Raw genomic sequence first — 14,370 nt, forward strand, 5'->3', positions numbered from 1 at the left:
TGTTCCTCATTAAACCTGTAATTTATTCATTTACTTCCAGCATAGATTTAGAGATACCTATGTTATTTAATAGGCTGTAATCTGTTATTATCATTGTTTATTCTAACGCTCAAATTTTTTGTTTTGCCCAGCAGGAGCACCTTCAAGCTGACTTGTGTGTCCTTTTGTCATGTCCCCATGTACTTACTTTCTGGCAGCTATCCTATGTTCCTGGCTCATTTTATACTTTTCTTTCCCCAGCTGTAGAACCAAGGAGCCCTGATTTCTTTTAGTAGAAGATAGTATTGAGAAAACCAAGATTTGGGTGAGCTCATTGCTATTGGAATGTTGCTACTCTGAGGCCCTCTTGATAAACAGTGGTTGAGAATGTATATGCACAGATAAACATCTACTTGTCTATACTTATTTACATTAAAACATGATTTCACACTCATATCTCCAATTCTAATCCAGCACTACAGTGTTCATTCTAGTTTTCTCCATTTCTATATTTGTAATTTCCTTCCTCAACAGTGAGAAACCTGGCTTCCATTATCCCCAACATAGTTTCTGATTTGGCTCATTCTTCTGTGTGTAGGAAATACCCCATTACTACTTCACCTCTCACCCTCACACCACAGATGCCTGTCTCACTCAGCTTGGGTTCTGGCATCCTGGGCTAGGCTGCATTGTCCCTCCTGTCATCATGCAGTGTCCACCTTGCTTGGCTCTGTCTTATAGACACTGGACTAAATTTTCGGGAAGGGAACAGAAAGGAAGGGGAGGAGAGGGGGAGGGGAGGACAGGAGGGGAGGGGGAGGGGTAGGGGAGAGGAGGGGAGGTTGGGGTAAGAGTAAGATTATGCTTTGAAATATTTGCTGAGCTGTTCATAGGGAAGTCCTTTTTTGTTTTTCTAACATAAAGTTAGTAGCTTTACTTATACACATTCTATCGAAAATGGTATGGGGAATGGGATATTTTTTGAAAGGCTTTCAGTACCTTCTGAGTGGGGCTGCAAAAAAGGTAGGTCAAGAAATAGTGGTCTTGTTTGAGAGGATGGGAAGGCATCCTGGCCCTCAGATAACTACCTCACGAAGCTCTTTCACATTTTACTGAAGAAGACTAAATCCTTTATGTTAAGGTTTCAATACCCATTGAAATACAAACTCCACTCAGGATAATTTTCCAAGTTACCAGCAGTGATATGCACTTGAGTGTAACTGATCTTCATATATCAAGTTTTGGTAGGACCAAAGACTCTGACAGAAGGGAAGTTAGCTTGATACAAGAGTTAATGATCTGAGTGTTTGGATAACCAAGGTGGACTTGAACCACTTCACAGTTTTGCCTGTATGCTTACTGTACCCTAACACCTTGCACCATGACTGATGTATAGTAAATACTCAATTTTGGTGAATAGAAATCACTCTTTCTTGAGTCGAATTAATTGGCGATTTTTCTGGTGTGGCTGGAAACCTGCCTTTCCCTTCCTAAAGAGAAGTTATACCAATCAAGGACCCCCGTCTCTGTCATGGGCTGACAGCAGTCTTTCTGCCTGAAGATCTTCAGCATTTTCTTACTTCACCACTCCTGCCAGAATAAGTTACCCAGCAGAAGAAAGTGGGTACATTAAACTTCCTTGTTTCAAATGAGTTTGCTTCCAATATAGCTCTTCTGGGTGAAGAGAATGGTCAGTTTATCTTAGCTGTACTCAGAGAGTGAGAGTTGCAGAAACTGTGTGGGTTTGTGTCTCAATGAGATCAGATGAACCATAACTTAGCCCTAAGTTATTTATGGAAGATATGACTTAGGAAAAATATGTTACACAAAGATTTTGTATTTTAACAAGGACTCCTGGAAATAATTGTGTTATGGAGGAGATACATAATTGTATTATGTGTCTAAAGGCTCCAGACACAAACACATAATTAAATGATACTGGCATTAAAAAAAATAGATGGCATAGTATCAGTCAGATTCCAAAAGGAAGACAGAAACCATTCAGTATTCCAAACAGAGGGTGTAAATACTTGGGATTAATTATACAAGTGATGAAAGATGCTGAGAAACCAAACAGAGGACAGTGAGGCAACCAAGAGATTAGCAAGAGCAGGAGGCTCCCGCCTTCCACAGGAGGAGGCAGTGTTCCTGGAGCCCAGGAGCTCTGGAACAGCTGAGTTGAAATGAAAGTATGCCTGAGTGGTAGGATCTGGTTATTTTTTTAAAAAACACAGTTATTATCTAAGATCTTACTTGAGGCGGAGAAGAGGGGAGAAATACTCTGGGTTCTCCCTTTGTTGTATCCACTAAATTTCCACTAGTACCCATAGATGGAACCTCACCAGAAACCAGACACATGAAAGGCCATCCATTTTGTGATACAGAGATTAGTGGAAAGGTCTAGGATTGAATCTGAGAACATATGGGCTTAAGACCAGCCAAGACACCAGCGCTGAGAACCTCCATTATTAGGTCAGACAAAAGACTATGATGCTAGGGTGGAAGTCTCCAGAGAGAGAAAACCAATGTTATACTTCTCTCCCACTCTGTAAATTTAATTTGACCACCATTTATTGGACATGTTAGATGCTAAATGTAATGCTAGGGATTAGAGATCTAAAGATGATTAAGATGTTATTCCTGCTCTTAAACAGCTCAAACTTCCACGGCACATATAAAAACAAAATGCCTCAATACAAAATATTACTTTTCTTAATTTTAGGCATCTATAGAGTGCTGTGGGAATGTGGAGAAAATGAAGAAATTATTAGTTCTGGAAAAATTAACAAAAAGCATGAAGATTTCCAAGTGTGGTATATTTGGAAATTTAGTTCTTTGGTTCCCTGTATGGTTTGGTACCTAGTGTCTGGCGACAGGGAGATGTATCAATGAGGACTCTTTTGTTTAAGAATAATAGGAACTCAGCTCAAAATAGCCAAAACAAATAATATAATTTATTTATTTATTCATTTAGAGAAGGGTCTTGCTCTGCCACCCAGACTGGAGTGCAGTGACTCAAACATGGCTCCCTGCAGCCTCAAATTCCTGGGCTCAAGTGATCCTCCCTCTCAGCCTCCGAAGTAGCTGGGACTACAGATGTATACCAGCATGCCTGGCTAATTTTTTTCTGATAGAGATGGGGTCTTGCTATGTTATCCAGACTGGTCTTCAACTCCTGGCCTCAAGCAGTCTTCCTGAATTGGCCTCCCAAAATGCTGGGATTACAGGTATGAGCCACCACGCCCGACCAATAATGGAATTTATTGATTTACACAATCGAAAAGTCCAGAGGTAAAGCTGGCTTTCATCATGGCAAAGCCAGGACCTGCAATCAGGCCTCAGTCTCTCTACTTCTTGGCTGCCCCCCAACTTCTGTGGGCTCTGTTAGCAGTGAGACTTTCCCCTCATGTTGGCAGATGAATGCCTGCACCTCTGTACCTATACCACCTTCTATAAGACACCTTCTAGAAGGTAAAGGAGGGCTTTTATGTCCAAAGACTTCAAAAAATGTCTGACTTGATTTCTGACTAACCTGGATGGAGTCACATGCCCATTCTTCATCAAGTCCTCATGGCAAATGGAGAGAACATTGGCTCAGGGCAGCAGGGGGAGTCAGCTTCTTTCATAACTGAGCAGACTAAGAGTGGTGGGGTTCAGAGGGACACTGCAGTGAAAGAAAATGGGGGCTAGGACCCAAAGGTTGGGAAAATATTCTGCACAGCAAAAGCAACAAATATCTATTTAGACCTCAAAAAGTGGCTCAAAATAGGACAGAAAAGAATAAAATTCATAAGGTAATTCAGAGTTTCCAGGAAATAACTGTCATTCAATTAAGAGATGTTTCTCAAGCCAAAATTAGAGTCAGCATTTCAATAAGGCATAAGATTTAAATTTTTTTTCTTGCTAATGCTTTGATAAAGTGATTAACTGGCATGAGGAAGAATAGGGGCTGTCAGACCTGGGAACTAAACCTGGAATTGCAAACTTGGCATTTCAGCGGGACAGAGCTACTGGGTGACCCAATCTTGTTGGTGTCCCATGTGGGACTCACATGTGGACACTGGGTTCTGAGCATTGTGGCCTGTCTCTTGCTGGCCTCTCTGAAGTTCCAAGAAGGCAGAGACGCGTCTGTTAGATTTCATCCTCATCTCTCTTAGCCTTCTTTGAACTTGTCTAGCAACCAGCACGGAATGATCATGCCTGCTATTCACAGTGCCTTGTCCTGACAGGTGGTTCAAGAAGTACTTGTTGAAAACCCTGATGAATGAACACATGGATAAGCACTCTGATCACGTGTAAAATTAGCATATCCTGCAACCTATTCTGCCTCAATAAATAGCAAGTGTCCATAGATTATTCACCTAAAAACTCAAGCAATTCATTCCCCCAGGACATGCCAGTTTATCATTTGTGAAATTACTCCAAGATGTGGCGGGGTAGATTGCATTGTGACAAAATAGGTAACCTCTCTTCCCAGGATGATCTCTGTTTTTCTTTTTTTCTTTTCTTTTTCTTTTTGAGAAAGGGTGTCACTCTGTCACCCAGGCTGGAGGACAATGCCACAATTCAGCTCACAGCAACCTCTGCCCCACAGGTTCAATTCTCTGGGACTACACGCATGCATCACCACACCCAGCTCATTTTTGTATTTTTAGTAGAGATGGGGTTTCACCATGTTGGCAAGGCTGGTCTCGAACTCCTGACCTCAGGTAATCCACCTGCCTCAGCCTCCTAAAGTGTTGGGATTACAGGAGTGAGACACGGCACCCATCCTCCCCAGGATTTCTAACCAAGTGTTGCCCTTTTTTGTTCTGGCTAAGGTTCTCACATCTCTCCTCTGAGTAAAATCTGCTGCCATCATCTGGACAACTAGGACAATTTCTTTCACAGCCAGTGCAGTAGACCAGCAGATTGGCAAGCCCCTAGGGGTCCTTGAGAAATTTTCATGGAGTCACTGAGGTCAAACTATTTTATAATAGTACCAAGTGTTATTTGCATTTTTTAATAACGGTTTTGGCATTTGCACTGCTGTTACAAAAGGGTTGATGGACAAAACCTCTGGTTTCTTACATAAATCAAGGCTGTGGCAGTAAACAATACTAGGAGTCATTATTGTCTTCACCACTGTCCAATCGCTGTTTTAAAATGTTATTTCTTTCAAGAATGTTCTTGTTCCTAAGTAAAAATTGCTGATTTTTTTAAATCCCCACCCCGAATCTACATTCTTTTAATATTTGGAGTCAAGAAATGGAAAACCCGAATGAAGAACTTCTGCTGCATATTGAAGTATGACGATTACCTTTAGGGAAGCACTTCTGTGATCGTCTGAATGGCAAACCGAATTAGATTTTTTTTTTGTTTTTTGTAGAGCACCATTTTTATTTGATAGAAAAACTGACAAACTGTGGATATTCAGACTTGGGTAACTGGCAAATATTTTCTTGGAAATGAGCAAAGTGAGCTTGTCACTTCAAGAAAAACAAGCTAAAGTATTTGTGGGCAATAGTAAAATAAGATTTTTCAAGAGAAAATTTGGATTTTGGAAAGTTTGTATATGCCTCTGTTGGCTTGCCTGCTTTTCAAGGGATAGAGACATTTCTAATTAGACCACTGGTTATTTGAATAAATGTGATTGGGGGGGGATATTTTATAATGAATTGTGTCAATATTTTGAAGATATGCCTAACTCAATGGACTGATATTTTCTAAATGACTAGTGCATGATGTTACAGTCATGCACAGAAAAAATCTATCTATTCAAAATTCAATATAGAACAATAGATTTTACTGGAACAAAGCATGAAAAGTTTATTTGTATGGTTTATTCATAAAATTTATTCATATGGTTTTAAGAAACCACCACTTGTGGCCGGGCGTAGTGGCTCACACCTGTAATCCCAGCACTTTGGGAGGCCGAGGCAGGGGGATCACCTGAGGTCAGGAGTTTGAGACCAGCCTGGCTAACATGGTGAAACCTGTCATGAAAAATTCAAAAATTAGCCAGGTGTAGTGGTGGATACCTGTAATCCCAGCTACTTGGGAGGCTGAGGTAGGAGAATCGCTTGAACCCAAGAGGCGGAGGTTGCAGTGAGCCAAGATCATGCCATTGCACGCCAGCCTGGGTGACAAGAGCAAGACTCCATCTCAAAAATATAAACCACCACTTGTTAGGTTTTGGTGTAGTACTGAAGACAAATATACACAATTTTCTGAAAAAGCTGCTAACTTCCTCCTCCATTTTTCAAGCTACATATCTGTGTGAGTCTGGATTTCCTTCAAGCAGTTCAAACAAAACAGCCTATCACAGCAGATTGAATGCAGAAACAGCTGTAAAAATCCAGCTGTCTTCTATTTATCCAGACATTAAGGGATTTATAAAAAAGAATGTAAATATCTCTTTTTTGTACCTTTTTTGGTAAAATATTATTCACACAAAATTTGTTATTTATGCTAATTTATTGTTATATGAATTTATTACCTTTAAATGAATTAGTAAAGAAATACTTTAAACCTTCTGTTTAAATTTCTAATTCAGTAAATATCAACAGATATAATCCACATAAACAAAAGCTCTTTGGGATCTTCAGTAACTCTTAAGAGTGAAAAGATTCCTGAGACCAGAAGGATTAAGAACTACTCCCGTGGCCAGGCACTGTGGCTCACACCTGTAATCCCAGCACTTTGAGAGGCCAAGGCGGGTGGATCACTTGAGGTCAGGAGTTCAAGACCAGTCTGGCCAACATCGTGAAACTCCATCTCTACTAAAAATACAACAACAACAACAAAAATTAGCTGGGTGTGGTGGTACATGTCTATAATCCCAGCTACTTTTGAGGCTGAGACAGGAGAATCGCTTAAATCTGCGAGGCAGAAGTTGCATTGAGCCAAGATTGCAACGCTGCACTCCAGCCTGGATGACAGAACAAGACTCCATCTCAAAAAAAAAAAAAAAAAAGAAGCACTCCTGTAAAGCACACCCCATGATTCAGTATCCCACCACTTGTTCTTCCCAGCACTCCTTTCCTCTAAAGTAGTGCTACTGAGCAGAGTGGCATATGCTGTAATCAAACCATATGCACATACACAAATATATTACCCAGATACCAAAATATAATAGTGTTCACACTATTAGGCACAGCACTGGTCACTCTATTCCAGGCACTTCTAGGTTCCCTCTTCCTTTATGGCCCTTCCTCACTTTTACTGTTATCTCTTCCTTGCCACTTTACTTCCTCCCATCAAGTCCAAGGCCAAGGGATCTGTGTTAATTCCTATTTAGAAGCTGAAGGGACAATATAATTTTCATTGTGTTTGAGTTAATTTCTTGAATTCAAGTCTCAACAACTTGTTGTATAGTCTCTTAAGGCCCTGGCCAAGCAGTTCCCTGGGTTCAATGCACAAAAATTCCCTACCTAGTTTTGCTGCTAGCAAATTGCCACCCCTCTTGTTCTAAGCATTCAGTTTTGAAAACCTCTCTCTAGTGCCTTCATTTTCTTGTGCATTTCTAAATGATTCTGACCATGAGCTTCAAGTTTCTTTGCCATGCTCTTTCCCAGTCTCAACTTTTACATGTATTGGCCTCCCACTTTTTCTCATGCCTTCTCTTCTACCTGTAGGCATTTACATCTCCAAGGCCCTACCTTGCAATTCTTTCCTCTTCTCTTGGAAAAGAGCAGTAATCTATCTTGACAGATTTGTTACACTGTGGGTTTTTTTTGTTTATTTGTTTTTTGCTGGATTATAGCAATGCAATAGGCATGTGTGGCCAGGAGTAGACCAGATGGCTATTTTCCTAGAGAGTATCAGGAGTGAATGAACCTTGATGAAGTCCTGTAGGTCTAGAGTCAAGCCCTCAGCTCTGCAAGATCAGAAACCTAATTTGTCAGCACGATGTCCCTTTCTCATGAGCAGACTTACCATAAGTGAGTTCACAAGTCTGAAATATAAGATAAAAATCAAGTTATTAATTTATAATGAGCGATATGAGTCTTACATTAACTGGAACACTAATCAAACATGAACGTTCATTCAAGGAATATTTCCTGAGCACCACTAGGAAGTCCGCCATACACAGGAAACGAAATTATATAAGATGTTTACTTGGTGAGTATGGATCTCAGAAAAAATAAGACAAATAGGAGAAATAAATTGTCTGAAACATCCAACTCGTCTAAAGAGTGATTTTCAAAGTGGGACATAATAATAGAATTTTGTTGGCTGTACTTCCCAGCATTTTCTTCAAAATATGTATAGTTTTGCCAAAAGGACTAAAATACTTGACCTGTTGACTAATGTTTTCTTAAACACTGGATTATATTTGGATAAACTAGCAATATGTGCTTCTGTCGTTTTCAGTTTTCTATTCTATGATAAACCCACCATTTCCCTAGTTGGCACATCCTTATATTGGACATATTAACACATGCACTCAAGTAAGATTTTCAAATGTGAAGCTACTGTACCCTTTAAGGAGTGTTTTCATATTTTGGTTCTTATTCATAAGGTATAAATTGCAAAGTCCAACTCTGAGAGAGCAAACATATAATATTAAGCTCACTTTACTTATTCTCAAGTTCTTGTGGGAAAGTCTCAGTATAGCCCCCAAGGACTATACAGTATTGTTTAAAACTACTTATTGAATATATCAAAAGAAAGCAAAGTGTTGTAATTCAAGACAATGAGACAGCATAACCACCAAAACTCAATATAACCTGTTTCTTTATTTTATTATTTATTTATTTAATTTATGTTTTATTTTCATAGGAATTTTCTTCCAGGAAACCTGTGTTAGCATTTGATACAGGTAGATGCAATGTTTTCTCAGCCAGCTAGGATGAGATGCAAAAAGAGAAATACAGGGATGCAGACAGAAGGAACTGACTGAGATAAATATAAGTAAGACTAATCATAGCTCTGTGACTATGTAGAGGTTTTACAGGTATAACGACTTTTAAAGGCAATTTTCAGGGTTATTGTATAATAAAAATCTTTGGGATCTATGAAACTCCTGCAGCCCTGGTCCCAAGGGGCTACCCAAATATCGTGTATCTAGCAATGCCCCTTTCTCTTGGCATAAAGACTATGCTGTGCTGGGTTTTTCCATCTGTCACTCAGACATCCTGAGATCAAGTAAAACAATAATTCCTACACCCTCATCTATTTCCTTCTCTTATTTCCTGTATAGTGGATATACTTTCTGTGTTTTTCCCCTTAGAAATTGGAGCCTGGGCCGGGCGCGGTGGCTCAAGCCTGTAATCCCAGCACTTTGGGAGGCCGAGGTGGGCGGATCACGACGTCAGGAGATCGAGACCATCCTGGCTAACACGGTGAAACCCCGTCTCTACTAAAAAAATACAAAAAACTAGCCAGGCGAGGTGGCGGGCGCCTGTAGTCCCAGCTACTCGGGAGGCTGAGGCAGGAGAATGGCGTAAACCCGGGAGGCGGAGTTTGCAGTGAGCTGAGATCTGGCCACTGCACTCCAGCCTGGGTGACAGAGCGAGACTCCTTCTCAAAAAAAAAAAAAAAAAAAAAAAAAAAAAAAGAAATTGGAGCCTGGACAAACACAAGCTTGAAATGCTCCTTCCTCAAATAATGAAAGGTTCTGTTGTGCTTTGCAGCCACCCAGAAGCATGCTTTCAAGCTGAGCCTGCTCACTCATCACAAGAATTTGAAATGTGAGCTCCAAATGTTCTTTTATATAAATGACTTTATTAAGAAAAAGCAAAGCCAAATCTGGCTTCTCAACCAATATTAAGGAAGAGAAGAAAAAGAGAGCTCTGTTTGTTTTCTTTGTTATGAGAATACACTTCATTTGTATTCAAGCAAAGATTTTTTTGTCATACATAATGAAAGTGTACGCTTGTTAAAAATCAGTAAGATTGAAAAGGCTAGGAGGACATATTCCATTTTAGCCTTTTTTTTTTTAGATAAAAGAAAGATCTCAGCTATATCTATTTCAGTATGCTTGAATGAGTCTCTATAGATGGTTCATATTTCTTGTGAATGTGTCAGCTTATCATTAGATCAGGTAGCATCTTTCAAATGACTTGGTGAAACTTAATTACCTACTCTTGTTCTGTAGTAATTTCATGTAGGTAAGCTTACATATGAAATACTTTGTAACTAAGTTGTAAATCAAAACCAAAATTTATCTATGCTTTTTCACCCTTGCCCACTTATTCCTCTTCAATGCTTGACACAGAATCAGAGAATTAGTGAATGCCTAATCCTGAATTTAATTATTTACTAGACATGGGTATATGTCATATTTCTATCTCCTCACTTGCCTTCTGAGCTGAATGTCCTGGTTTCCTCCCTCCTCACCAGCTGTTGCTTTCCGGTCTGTTCTCTCCCTACTTCACTCAATTCCTAGGTAATTTTTGTTTTCTAGCCACATGATGTTAAAAAACATGGTTGAGATATATATATGTGTGTGTACATGTATATCATATATATGTGTGTATATATGTCATATATGTATATATTCAGATATATATACTATATATCATATATGTGTATATATTCAGATATATATACTATATATCATATATATGTATATGTATTCAGATATATATACTATATATATGTGTGTGTATAGCAGCATATATCAGAGATATATATCCATTCCCAGTCTTTCCCCTGAACTTGGAACTCATATACCCAACTGCCTATAAGACTGCTCCATGGAATGTCTGACAGACACCTCAACGTTAGCATGTCCAGATCCCTCAGTTCTGCTTCCCATCCCCTTGTTGTGCCTGCAACCTTCCCTTCCCCAGGATGCTCCATCTCAGTAAATAGCACCACTAGCTACACAAAACTCAGTCATTTCTTTACTCTCTTTCACTCACACGCAGATTGAATCTGCTAGCAAGTCCTATGGATGCTACTCTTAAAATATGGCTCTCAGCTGGTCTCTCTGCCCCACTCTTTACCCCCTTCATTGTTCACACAGGGGCCAGAGTGATTCTTTGAAAAAGCAGGTCAGAGTGCTTCACTCCATTGAGCTCCACACTGCAGTGACTTCCTATCGCTCAGAACAAAATCTACTGTGCCTATGATGGCATATAGAGTACTCTGTGATCTGTGCTCTTGCAGCTCCTGCCCCCATTCTCTCCCCCTGTCCCACCCACCACACTTCAGTCTTGACACCCTCCTTGTTTTTCCTCTGCCAGGCCTTTTCAGTCTTTACAGTGGATATTCTCTTTGCCTGCAATGCTCTTCCCCAGGTACTCATATGAATCACTTCCTTGTTCATTCAAATGTCACCTCTTCAAAGAGGCCTTCCCTGACCACACTTTCTAAGTAGCAGCCCTGTTACTTTCTTTCTCCTTACTCTGATTTATTAGTTTTCATAGCATTTACAATATTATTAATGTAATATCATTTATTTTTAAACATCAGTCTCTCTTACAAGAATGTAACCTCCTTAAGGATGTGGTTTTCATTTTGTTAATCAGTTTCTTTCTTTTTTTTCCCCAGAGTTTCTAGCACCTAAACTGTGTTTGACTCATGATAGATATCAATAGGTGTTTATTTAATTAACCAATAAATATTGGTTGATTAAAATAAATATTTTTTCATGCACATTTGAACTAACATATACATTGACAATATAATCCTTAGTTTTCTGGATTAGTTGTGTGCATCTATAGAAGATCAGGTATAAATCCATAATTATATGTCAGCTTTTATGTTATATTGAGTGCATGGGTGTTCCTTAAAAAAAAACCCTTAAAAGATATTGCAGTTTTTAAGACGTTAATGCACCTATGCACATGCACATATTCACAAAGTGTTTTCGGTAGTACTTCAGTACTTTGAAATCCCTGTTGTGGGAAGTCAGGGACCCTGAATGGAGGGACCGGCTGAAGCCATGGCAAAAGAATATAAATTGTGAAGATTTCATGGACATTTATTATTTCCCCAAATTAATACTTTTATAATTTCTTATGCCTGTCTTTACTGCAATCTCTGAACATAAACTGTGAATATTTATTTCATGGACATTTATCACTTCCCCAATCAATACTCTTATAATTTCCTATGCCTGTCTTTACTTTAATCTCTTAATCCTGTCATCTTCATAAGTTGAGGATGTATGTCACCTCAGGACCCTGTGATGATTGCATTATCTGCACAAATTGTTTGTAGAGTGTGTGTGTTGGAACAATATGAAATCTGGGCATCCAAAAGGAACAGGATGGCTGCGATTTTCAGGGAACAAGGGAGATAACCATTGGGCCTGACTGTCTGAGGGGCCGGAGAGAACAGTCGTATTTCTCTTCTTACAAAAGTGAATAGGAGAAATATCGCTGAATTATTTTGCTCAGCAAGGAACAGCCCTGAGAAAGAGAATGTATTCCTAGGAGGAGGTCTCTAAAATGGCCACTCTGGGAATGTCTGTCTTATACGGTTACAGATAATGGATGAAATAAGACGTGGTCTCCTGTAGTGCCCCCAGACTTATTAGAATTAGGAGATTCCTGCCTAGTAAATTTTAGTTAGACCGGTTGTCTGCTCTCAAACCGTGTCCCCTGATAAGATGTTATCAATGACAATGCGTGCCCAGTGGGACGTGAAACTTCATCAGCAATTCTAATTTTGCCCTGGTCCTGTGGTCTCGCTCTGCCCCCATTTGCCTTGTGATACTTTATTGCCCTTGAAGCATGTGATCTCTGTGACCCACACCCTATTTTACACCCCTCCTCTTTTGAAATCCATAATAAAAACTTGCTGGTTTTACGGCTCAGGGGGCATTACAGAACCTGCCGAAATGTGATGTCTGCCCCGGACACCCAGCTTTAAAATTTCTCTCTTTTGTACTCTTTCCCTTTATTTCTCAGACCGGCCAACACTTAGGGAAAATAGAAAAGAACCTACGTTGAAATATTGGGAGCTGGTTCCCCTGATAAATCCCCCTAAAAGTTTTCATGCAATGTTCAACAATATAAATCTTATTTCAAGTAGCTGATTCATAGTGAAGATCCTTACTCACAATATAATAGATGCCATATTATCCAATACTCAGGTGGTCACTTCACTATGGGCCCCTTATCTTCTAGCACAACACTGCTAGGGTGAGAAAGACAGAAAGGGAGTGAGGGAGAGGATGGAGAGAATAAAATAAAATGTTCTTACAGTAACTGGTCAGTACTTGAAAGGGAGAATATGCAGTAAAGGAAAAGGAGTATTTAACAGGAATTAAGCGTTAAGAGGAAACAAATATGTGAGCATAATCTCCTCTAAAGAGGAAAAAGGAAGGTGCAGAGACAGCAGTGACTTGTTCCTTATCTTAACCACCAGGTGGTGGTGTCGCATCAGAAAAGTTGATTTGCACTGCCTGGGAGTGCATGAGCCTACCGGGCACCATGGCCATTACTTTACTCCCACCTGCTAGTGCAAGAGTTCAGCCCCTTCCAAAGCCTCCCTCTCCTAATTATTTCTAAATATTCCCAAAGAGTGTCTCATTTGTGGTCATGAGTGAGTCAAGTCAGCTTGCACTTGGTGTCTCATAATTTCTTCTCTTTTGTCTTCACCTCCCTCTCTCCTCCTCCTACCTTCTAGGCGCATCACTTGGCCACCGTTCCCTGTGGGAGCAGCTCTGCCACCTGCTCTGGGCATTGTTAATCCTCTGGGTCCCAAACTGATTCCACTGGGCCTTGCTTTTGCTGCTGCTAGGGAAGAGACGGCAGAGAAGTATTCATTAACAGTAAACATTTGATGTGCTCAGCCCTCTGTGATCTACCTCTACTAAGCACAAAACAAGGAGAACTGGCTTTGGGTAAAAGCAGATTTGGATTAAAATTTCCTAATGCCAAGGCTGCTTGAATGTTGGATTACTCTTCACCTATACTTCTATAAATGTGTAATCTTGTTCTAAGTTTTCCACAAGTGGCATAGAGTCTCATCTGTGAACACTGTTCTTCTCTGCAGGTCTTCAGCAGCTTTGATCAACCAGTGGATTTCAAAGACCCATTAATTAAAAGCTTTTTAATAAAAATCTTTCTTACAAAGGGCCCCGTGTTTGTCTTACCTCCCTGCCCTTCTCTTTGGCATGCTCCATTCTTGTCGAGATTCCCAGTGAGTTGGGATTCTTTGAAGGTTAGCTACTGTTCTTTCTCCATTCCTTATTCAATTCCAGGTTTTCTGCTGGGTCAAGACCACATCCCTGCCTTCAAGGCTCAGCAATTTCATTAAAAGCAATCTACAACCTTGCCCAGTCTAGCTTTTTTCTCTGTGGTACCTTGTCTACCCAGTTATCCATACACAAGACTCCATTCTTCAGAGGACATTCCTAGCATCAGAGCAAGCAAAGCACTTATTTGTTCATGAAAAGTTATGGGAATGTGATTAGAATTTTCTAGCCTTGAGTTTCTAGAGAACTCAGAG

General features: G+C 39.9%; 1 protein-coding gene across 1 annotated transcript in view; it reads left to right on the forward strand.

Annotated features, from left to right (window-relative positions):
• The window catches only part of CA13 (carbonic anhydrase 13), a 50,417-nt gene extending 36,737 nt beyond the window's left edge, over positions 1 to 13,680 (forward strand). Inside the window, exons 8-9 of the transcript XR_004059223.1 lie at positions 241 to 304; positions 13,546 to 13,680. The gene's annotated coding sequence lies outside the window, so the exon portion shown is untranslated. The remainder of the gene's footprint in view (positions 1 to 240; positions 305 to 13,545) is intronic.
• Positions 13,681 to 14,370: the final 690 nt, after the last annotated feature.

The sequence above is a fragment of the Rhinopithecus roxellana genome, chromosome 9, assembly GCF_007565055.1.
Source record: "Rhinopithecus roxellana isolate Shanxi Qingling chromosome 9, ASM756505v1, whole genome shotgun sequence".
Lineage (NCBI taxonomy): Eukaryota > Metazoa > Chordata > Mammalia > Primates > Cercopithecidae > Rhinopithecus > Rhinopithecus roxellana.